The 10313-nt window shown below is 41.1% G+C and overlaps 1 long non-coding RNA gene across 2 annotated transcripts in view; it reads right to left on the bottom strand.

Moving 5' to 3' along the window:
- The window catches only part of LOC106941435 (uncharacterized), a 17717-nt gene extending 14875 nt beyond the window's left edge, over nt 1-2842 (bottom strand). The window contains exon 1 of one of the 2 annotated variants that reach the window (XR_001423361.1): nt 2768-2842. This is a non-coding gene — a long non-coding RNA (uncharacterized LOC106941435). The remainder of the gene's footprint in view (nt 1-2767) is intronic. The other variant, XR_001423360.1, reaches the window with a different exon arrangement.
- Nucleotides 2843-10313: the final 7471 nt, after the last annotated feature.

Raw genomic sequence — 10313 nt, 5'->3', positions numbered from 1 at the left:
GGTGATCGGTATCGGTGATCGGTATATCGGCCATCATGGGTGATCGGTATCGGTATCGGCAGGAAAAAACCTGATCGGCACATCTCTAATTCTTACTCCTGTTAACATCCCAGGATTTTGTGACGTTAAAGCAGAAGGCTCTCAGATGTGTTGGAAAAACTAAAACAGGGTCAATACAGGAAAAAAAAAGTCCAATAAACAAATTGTGGATTTTGATTGGCTAGCATGACGTGAGAACTCTATTTGCTTCTGATTGGCTCATCGGGTCTTCATGACGACTCCTTCCCCAGCAAGTTGCCAGATCCCAGTGAGTGGTAAGTTTCTAGAAATGGGAAAAAAAGACACCAGCAATAAAAACAACAAAACTTGGAGTTATTGCTGTTCTGGCAGCCTGATGATATACAGTACAGCTAAACAACCTCATGGAATCTTTCGTAGTTTATAATTAGCCTGCATGTACGGCCTCCAAGCTACTGCTTTGACCTAAATATGGTAAAAAACTAGATGCCCAAAATTCTCAAATGTAACCAACAGTACAAGACTATCATTGTGTGTCATTATCATTATTATATTACAGATTCTTCACTGTTTCCCTGCATTCACACTTCCCTGGGAGGAAGTACAGCGTGTTCCTCCCTCCGGTTGCTGGGCAGGAGTGAATCCACAAAGCCAGGCTTCTTTCCAAAAACAAATGGCCGGTCGTGTGACTTTTTTCAGTGCTACTGTCCAGACTTCAGTCTGCTTACAATAGCTGTCTGCCTCCTGTTTAAAGAACCGTCAGCCTTCACTGCCAGGTTCTCGCTTATGTCACTGGGTGTTATGGATGTTCAAAAAGCAAGGCTTTTTTCTAAACTCGGCTAAAATTATAACCATCTGCCTCACACTACCACTTGTGAAATGTCACAAGGAATTTATAGTTTCAGGACTGAAATCCAAAACAGTGGAGGATATGCATGAGAGTTTCAGGGAGAACGCCGTTCTAATGTGATTTATTTTCTAGCGTGCACAGCAAATTTTGAGGATTATTGTTCACAGCCGATGGGATATAGATAAATGCATAAATACACACATCATTTATAAAGATATACAGTGTAGATCTCCTCTTTTTACCATTTGGCCTCAACTGAAGAACTATGAGGCATTAGAATTTAAAAGAAAGCATGTGTGGGTGATTCAGCATTTAAATCTGCTTTTAATGGAGAGAAATGCACGGGCACGCTAATAAAACATGACACTCAACATGATTCCAAAGATCAAATCCATGTTCTGTTCTCTTTGGTCGCACTGGATATTTTTAGATTTGCCCCGCCACGGCAAATGGTAAATGTAAAGATAAAGGTTTGACAACCGGCTGATCATTTTTGCGTACGTTTTCCCCGCCGCCATCCAAAAACAGGTCTGAATCCTCCATTTTTCTGAGTGTGTACATTTGTTTGGCGCTTCTGTTACACATCACAAATACCAATGGGCGTTTTCTCTGTTAACCTGCTTTGACCATTCAGGCCTTCATAAAAACAACACAAACCTAATTTAAAAAAACAGGCAGACGCTGAACATCTGATTTGCTGATTTTTCTATTATTTTTTTCTTCTTTAATTTCAGGACAGTCTCTACAGAACACTCTAAAACCAAATTGACTAATTCAAACCCATGACTCTCTTCTCACAGACATTTACGCAAGTTTGAGATTTAATCTGCGCGGATGCTCATTTGATTTAGAAGTGAATGAACTGCTCTGTGGTTTCAGCCGACGCTTTCCCCACACGAACGGAACGGGAACGCCGCCGAGATCAGCAACGTGTGAAACACGAACACTTTGTTTTCCATGTACTCTGTCCGTATAACGCACTTTTCATCTAATGCGATCAAAGCTTCTTTAACGTGCTACTGTCTTTTTATAGCAAGTGAAAACAGGCCTCTGCTGCTGCTGCCCGTTCTTGTAGAACTAATAAGAAACAATGAAGACTCGCTCCGCTGCACATTGGTCTGTACGTTTCCTGCAAAAAAAAAAAGCCAAGACTCTCATTGTTAGTATCTGTAGTCCCTTCAACAAGCACTGATAGTTGCTTTATCGCCAACCTCAGGTGCTACGAGGAGACAAACGAGGTGCAAACTCTACTGGTTTCTGATAACTAGTTGACAACATTTAATGGCATTCATATAATCCCAAATGAACCTCATTAGTAGACTGCATTATAAAGACACTAGGTCCCGAGGCGCTGGTAACCACTGCTGCAGAAGTCATTTTCAGAGTCCTGTGGCTGCTCCGTTGGAGGTTCTAAGCCTCTGGGCGAGAGCAGCTGTGGCTGCGCATTTATAGTTATTTAATATGGATTTAGGACGGTGCACATCGCAGAGTTTTACTGGCAGCGATCAATCAACGTGATCAAATCACACTGACTGTGCCAGAATTCATCAGGAAAAAAAAAAAAGAGACAAAAAGCAGTCTCTTTTTTAAAGCCAGACGCAATATATGTTTAACAAAACTCAAAGTCGTTGAATCTACAAACAGGAACGTCGTCGACAAATTATTTAGGAGACTCGCTACATTGTATGGTGTGGAAGAAGTTAAAAATCATCATCCTTCTGCCTCCATGTTTAAAAGCTAGTATGTGGTGTTTATATGCTGTATTTTCTCGTTCCTTTAGCTTTGCAAACTTGCTCTTGTGGCCTTTGTAGCTGCAAACGCCGCAGCTTTCATACACCTGGCACACCGGACATGTGCAAAACTAACACAAAGTCAACAGAAGTGCAATTACTAACACACCATTGATCCAATCTCACCTTACTATGCTGTCGGGATTGAAGGACTTTGATTTGCGCTGCTTTGAACCGACTTGTTCAAAGCAGCGCGATGAGATATAAAAATAAAATTCATTGATTTGCGTCAGCATGTCTGAAATTGATGCCTTGGTCTACTTTTCAAATACGTTAGCCATAATAATTCCCCCACTGCTTGACTGCACTCAGAGTATTGGAATTTCATCAACACAGACAGCAGATCTTTAAATGTTTTTTTTTTTTTTAAACGCCACATTTTTAAAACGCCACACCCTTGATCCCAATACACAAAAGTGACAAACATGTTTTAAACATGTTCCCCTTCATTTCTTCACATAATTTCAATATGCCAACACGTATGGGACGATAAGAGAGTGTTAGCAGCTTTAGCGCTTAGCTTAGCCTTTATGAATACGTTTTCTTCATGCATAATAATGGAATTCAAGTTATCTGGATGTAGCCTTCACTGATTAATGACCAGCAGATATTGCTACTCAAAGGTCAATGCTGATGACTTTTCCCCTAAGCATAGCGTTAATACACACCTGTGTGCTTCACACCATCAACCTGCCAAGACACCCGTTACTATAGAGATGGTTATATTTGGTGACGATTAAGATCATTTTAGCAATACTTCCTGCTACTTTCCCTTTAGTTTTGACTTTACTTGTGTTCAGTTACTTAAAGACAAATTCTATACAGACTCTGCTTTATCACACTTGAGGCTTAAGGTTTGTCAATTTCATTTTCCCCATGGAAGACGTACAACAACATCCGTGGAAAACAATAGATATGCGTTACTGTGATACATTTACACTTTTTAGCAGTCGCATGCTTTCTTTTACTTCCCCTGTCCATTCTTTCGGCCCTCCATCGTACTTCCAGCTTCCAAAGGTTTTCAGATAACCTCCCTGCCTTATCTGGCACAATGCCGAATCGTACACACACACACACACACACACACACACACTTAAACGGCCCCCCCAAAAAAAATCGAGGACACGCCTCACTAAGTTATAGATATGATTCATGAAAACAGTCAAAGCACATTTTCCCGGCTCCCTCTCTGCATCCCCTCGTCGCCCCTCTGAGGGCACTGGTGAATGATGATCGGCTCCAATCTATAATAGGTTTTCACGGCTCCCTCGGATCAAAGCGGCTTCTGCCAGGATGACAACATCGTCGTCCGCGGGGCGCGTATGGTCATTCACGAGTTTGATGAACAAGAAAACCGTATCACACAAATGCCACAGCTGTCTAAAGTGCCAAATGTGAACCCAATTGAAGCCTCCTGCGTACCGGATTTGCATGTTTTTTTTCCCGTGGCACCCTGCCTCGTGTGTGTATTATTACTTACAGGGTAACATAAGGGTTGCTCATTATAACTGGAGTTGTGTTTAATCGGTGCAGCCTGGAATCAAATACCTTGTTTAATGGCATTTAGTGAGGAAGCCAACAAGAGACGGGTCGACTTAGAAAAAGGTTTTATTCTGCAGAAACACCAACTGAAGTGTGAACATTTCTAAACACGGGCACAAATTTGTTATCTCAGCTTTTAAATTAAAATCTGACGTATTGACGAAAGCGGGCTCATTAGTGTCTGCGTCGGCAGCAGTTTAGTTACAGCCGAAGTTTTCATGAGCCGACGCCGCTGGAAGTCGCTAGCTGTTGATAATCGCAAGCTCTGCAAACTAAAGCCAACATGACAGAAGCAACAAGCTGTGAGACGGCAGCAGCCGCAGTTCAGTAAATATTTCAAAAAACTCTGAAATTTGGAAATGTTGAAGTCAAACCCAAAAATACGAACAGAAAGTTGTAGCTGAGAGCGTCAATCCTCGACAATGGCTGTTGAAAAACAAAATGTATAAATTCTTAGTGCTTTCATCACATAAAAAGAGAATTGGTTCTCCCTCTCGAGGCTGCAGAACAAAATTTTGGTTTTGGAAATCTTGGTGTTGGCGGGTTGTTTTTTGACAAGTGTGCTGGCCATAACGTTTTCTTGTATGGGAAACACAAGAAAACACAAGCTAATATTGGCTTGCAACAACAACAAGGACAATGCTGTATGGAAACATTTAAGAGTTAATAAAAATCCTTCATTATCTGGTGATGTAGTACGGAAAATTACAGGTTAAGTTGCAAAACATTAATATCAGCAGCTAATTGCTAAGTGCTAGCCTTAAGACCAAATACAAAAGAAGCAATACATATTTTTCAAGTTTTTATGGCCAACAACAAGAAGTTGTGTTTACCCAAAGGGTGCAAATAAGCACACCTTGGGTTCTATGAACACAAAATCACACAAAACCAAAGCGATTGTTAGGTTTTACATTTTTGAAACCTGGCATTAAACACACAAACTAACAACACACAGAAAGTACAACCATCGTCTGAAAACCCTTCATGCTCGCTCCTAAAAACTGCTAACAGCTAATTCTCGTCTATCGTAATTCATCTCAGTGTGACAGAAGAAAGAAGAAACTAGGGATTTATTTTTGAAGTGTGAGCCAATAGACCTTTCAAGCTTCAAATCGGACAAAAGCTGCAGCTGATTGGCTGGTAGGCTACGAGTCAGTCCGGATAAGGGTTTTATGCCTACTTCAAAGGAAAATCTAGGGCCTTGGGAAGTTAAAGGAGAGAAATACGCCGCAATCGCTCACTTGATCTCAACTCGGTTGAGCTCTACTTTGCTTACGGAGAGCTAAATGAAAGGCAGGACGAGTCACAAACCAACATCTGAAGACGTCTACTCTTAAGGCCTTGGCAAACGAGGGAACCAATTTGTTGTTCCCGTTTCTCTATGGGTGCACCTTTACTCCAATCTGAACGCAACGGAGGAGTCTTTGAAGTTTGCACCAAACTACATCTGGAGACCCACAGACCTCATCTGAAGATCAACAATAAGCGATTCAGCAAACTCCACAGGGCATCTTTGATCTTTTATTGAAGAGAAAGCGCAGCGAATAAAAAAGGTAATTCCTCAAAAATAAAAAGTGCAACCAGTAAAACAAAAAAAAAAAACACACCAAAAATCCCCAAAAGACAGTACACTAAACTTCTCGAATATGTGTGTGTTTTCTTGTGGAAATAATTATTAAAAAAAAAACAACAAAAAAACTTCTTGCTTCACTTACGCTGAGGTCCACGCGTTGGAATCGCCGTCCGATGGCGGGACGGCTAAAACTTTTAAACAAGGCGAAATCGAGATGAATCAAGGTGGAGGTCGACAGGTGAGAGGAGTGCTCCTGCCCTTTTCCCAGGCACACAATATAGATTAAAGGTGGGATGAGGTGATTCGGGGATTTGTTACTCCACCAAGGGCCATTTAATCATAGCGTTGATAATAGGAGCCTCGATTAGTTGCCCCAGGCGATTCCTGGGCTCTGTTACCCTTACAACAATAATGCGTGAGCAAGGAGCTCCCTTTGAAGGTGACATTTAGGGGGGGAGAAAAAGGTTGCCGCAGTGCCACCATCGACTTTGATAAATTATTTTTCATCAGCCAGGAGCTTGCTCTGCACCTGTGCATGGGCCTAATGAAAGTAGAATGGACTGTATAGTGAAGCCCTGCGCGTGTGCTTCTGTTTGTGCATGTGTGCTCAAGTAAGACCTGGTTTGTGTGTGTGTGTGCGTGTGTGTGTGCGTGTGTGTGTGTTTTTCAGGACTGTGTAACCCAGGGGATTCTGTGTTGTCCTTCCCACTTCCTACAAATGAGAAGAAGTTATTGAGTCAGCATGGGAAACAAAGGGATAAAACATGAAATATGAGGAGGAGGACATAAACAACAACCGCGATATCTTCTAATCATGGAGTCCCATTGTGTTGCACTCGCATGATTATTCCTGCATTTTACTTCCAAATTAAAAGCTGATTCTTCCCACTGAGTAACAGAATGCATTATTTGACTCGTGGCTATTTATGGTACGATTTCCTTACCGAAGCTACCGGAGAAAACCAACAAACACGATCACAGTTTTATGAAAGCTGTCAGCGCTCAAGGCATCTACCCATCAAATGAAACCCTCCTGTGTTCTCAACTGCAGGCATTTATTTTTCCTCAGCATATTTATTTTATTTTTATTTTTTTATTTTTTCCCTTCCACAGTCCCTCCTGAAAGAGACGTTTGTCAGCATGCATACCTCAGTGAGGCAATAAATGACAAGCTGGCAGCGACGGAGCAGATTTGATCATGAGGTGTAGGGACAGAGCTAAGTGCGTCAGAAATGTGCTGATGCTCCTCGTGAATCATCGAGGTTCGGCGCTCTGGGATTACAGAGAGGAGACGGGAGTTTTGACGCTTATAAACGAGAGCGTCCCGTGTGAAGCTGTCCAACAAGTCGCACGACTTCGCTTCCTTGATTTGGTAACGAAGCAGAGAAGAAAGCGGTTGCTATAACGCTGTGAATGAATTTTGGCCGGAAAAATTAAAGTAAACGCAAAGCAGCGTTTTACATGTGATTATTGCACAGAGCGCGGCATCTTTTCCCATTCTGTTGTTGTTGTCTTTTTTTTTTTTATCTAAAGCAGCAATACGTTGTCTTTTCAAAGTCACAGAGAAAAGACTCTCTGTGACTTTTCTCTGTGACTTTTAATTTAAAGTGCAGCTTTAAATTAAAAGCAACATTAGGATTTCCCATAATTCTAAGCAATTATATGCTAACATAGGTGTTGCAATAACTACAGATTAGCTAGTGTTTTTTCTGATACATATTCAGTGAAATGTATCTGGCATATATGCAAACTGTCTCTAGAAAGACTTTATATTCAGTGGAAAGACTAAATTAGTATTTTAGTCCCCTAGCAACCAAACCCTTCGGGGGGGAAGTTGTGAGCAGATGCCGCGAAGTGAAATTCACGTAGGTTTCTGGAATGCTGATTCCTTTTGTCCAATTTTCTTGTCCTGTACATAATATATTCAGGGGATAATTCTTTAAAAAATGCATGGGCAGGATGCTTAAAACAACCTTGGATCTATTAATTATGCATAATGGTAGCTATAGTTGAGTCTGAAGTCTTGAGAATAGATAAAAGGAGTTTCTTTGTATATTAAACGCAGATACATTTTGTTTTTTTGTCATTTTTGAGAACATTGTATTGGATAACGGCCTTTGCCTTCAGGGTTAGCTCAAGTAATGCAGAGTTGTTGTTGTTTTTGGGCGACCTTGGGTCAGTCATTCTGGCTTGGGCTCACTGATTAAATAACATCAAGCTAAAACCACATATCCTACAATCCAGAAACATATTTTGCATTTTTTCCCTCTGCCTCTTAGCTGAATTTTTCACGTTCCGGGCCAAGTGCTTGGCGTTTCCGTCCATATAATGTGTGCTGATGTATTAACCTCGGAAAGATTTGACTTTCGTGGAAATCTGATTGAATGGCAAATTCAGGGAAGTCAGTATCCTCATTTAGTCCAAAATCAATATTTAATTTTGAACGTTTCATGGCCTATGTCTCTCATCCAGATTTAGCCCAAATCAAACAACTGAAAGTCAGGCTGCGTTGTCTTTGATGACGCATTTAAAAACCACTTTTTTCTTTTCTTTGTTAGGTCGCACACCTTCATAGACTATTGGAAAAGGTAGTCGAGTTGCTGATGTGCAAATTATACCACCAATTATTTCCCAAAAAACATAACTCTTGCATTCTTTTCAATCTCACTTTCGTATATTAGAATTTACCTATTATCACTGAAGCATGAAAAATAAAGACCAGAAAACCTAAATGTTGGATAACAGAGCTGTGTGTATTCTTGCAAAGGCGCTTCAATTCATTCCTCGCTCATAAGCCGCACGTACGAGAAATGTCAGAGATAGCAGAGTTTGGCAGGCGTAAAGCAGCCTGGCTGTGCCAACACAATGACTCTTCCTGACCAAAAACTTGCAGCAGATAGAGCAATTGAAGGCTGAAGCATCTTTCTGTGCTTCCTGACAGATCTTCGCAGGGTTTTCCACTTTCAACTCTGCCGTTCATGTATTTCAGTCCTCCGCTAAATTTGGGAGAAATGCTGCAGCGCATGTCAACAGAATGTCAAAACGGTCCAAGGTACCAGGGCAGGACTTTAAAAATAAGTCGGCAGTGTTAGGAAAAAAAAAAAAAAAAAACTTTCAAAGACCTGAAAGAGCCGGAAGAGCATCTGCTTGAGGCTACTTTGAAGAGATTACAGAGAATTTATGGCTGCTGCGAAGGTAGATACCGGTTGTTGAGTCAAGTCTCGAAACGTAAACGCTGCAGTATGGTTCAAAAAACACAAACAGTGGAAGGACTTTACCAGCAACACTTGAGCAAAGATGGAAAAAAACAACTCAAAGGACATGATTACCCTCCAAAAAATAAAAAAATCTGTCTTTTCATACCAGCTGCATCACTTGACCCCCAGCCATGTTTATATGAAAGCTTATGAAAGAAAACCAAATAAAGTAACGCTTATTTAATTCCACATTTGTATAAGTGTTTCTCTTCGCTGTAGTAACGTACGTCGGCCTATGAGAGGCTCCTAAGGAGATAAAAAAATAAAAAATAAAAAGAAGACAATCGCCAACCTCCTGTGTTGCCTTCACGGTATTTGTCAGTAAAACTGCGACTTCAAATACGACTTTCCTTCAAAACAGAACAGAACCAGGATCGCCTCGCCGTCTGGCGGCTCAGAGCGAGTGATCTAATAAGGCGTTATTTAACGCTGCTCGTCCTATAAATACTCGTCACTTGTCATGTCCAGGATTTCAATTCTAAATCCCTCGAGATCAGGACGTGAAGGCTGTGAAAGATCCAAATAAAGCTCGCCGAGCTGTCTTCAATAATACACTGTCAAACAGCAAAGCTCCTATTTGAGGATTTTCCTTTCATTTGTTTGTCTCTCCATACAGTCCCCGGTTGTCGTTACAGTCGGCGGAGCCGCCGCATTCATCATCTCCCCGGCTCGTGTCACGTCATTCAGGGGTGAGTGCCGTGAATAATCACGCGAATCAACTGGCTGGAGGAGAGAGAGGAATATTTCTCCGGCTTCTCGGGACCGGGGGCGTTATTGGAAGGGTGTTTGTTTTTAATTCGGGGGACGTCTCTGCTCTGCACGCACGCTTCAGAGACAATAAAAACAAAACAATCGCATCGCACGTGAGGCCGCTGTGAAGATGAAAAAAAAAAAAAAAAAAAAGCCGCAGCTCTCAAGTTGTAACTATTATTGCACGTAGATTTCATTTACAGTCTGGAAACTCATGAAATATGTGTCAGAAAATAGAAACATCAAATTTCACCTTTTGTCCTCTTTCCCTCCACTTCCAGTCCGTTTGGAAACTGATTTTAAACTTTTGTTTTGGTTTCACTCCAACTCATTTATCTACACATGATCATCAAATGAACTTTTACTACATGTTTCAAGGACTCTGGCATTTAAACTATCATCTTATTTCTGTTCTTGGACTTTATTGTTTTCTGATATGATTTTATTAAACGCCACGGTCGCCTTATTTGGTTGTTACTAAGCACTTCATAAATCAATGAATCAATTAAATCAATCAAATTAATGTTCAGATA

Source organism: Poecilia latipinna, unplaced genomic scaffold (assembly GCF_001443285.1).
Source record: "Poecilia latipinna isolate Pla-1442-1.1 unplaced genomic scaffold, P_latipinna-1.0 Scaffold3671, whole genome shotgun sequence".
Lineage (NCBI taxonomy): Eukaryota > Metazoa > Chordata > Actinopteri > Cyprinodontiformes > Poeciliidae > Poecilia > Poecilia latipinna.
The sequence above is the reverse complement of the archived record's forward strand: the minus strand, read 5'-3'. Positions and strand labels throughout refer to the sequence as shown.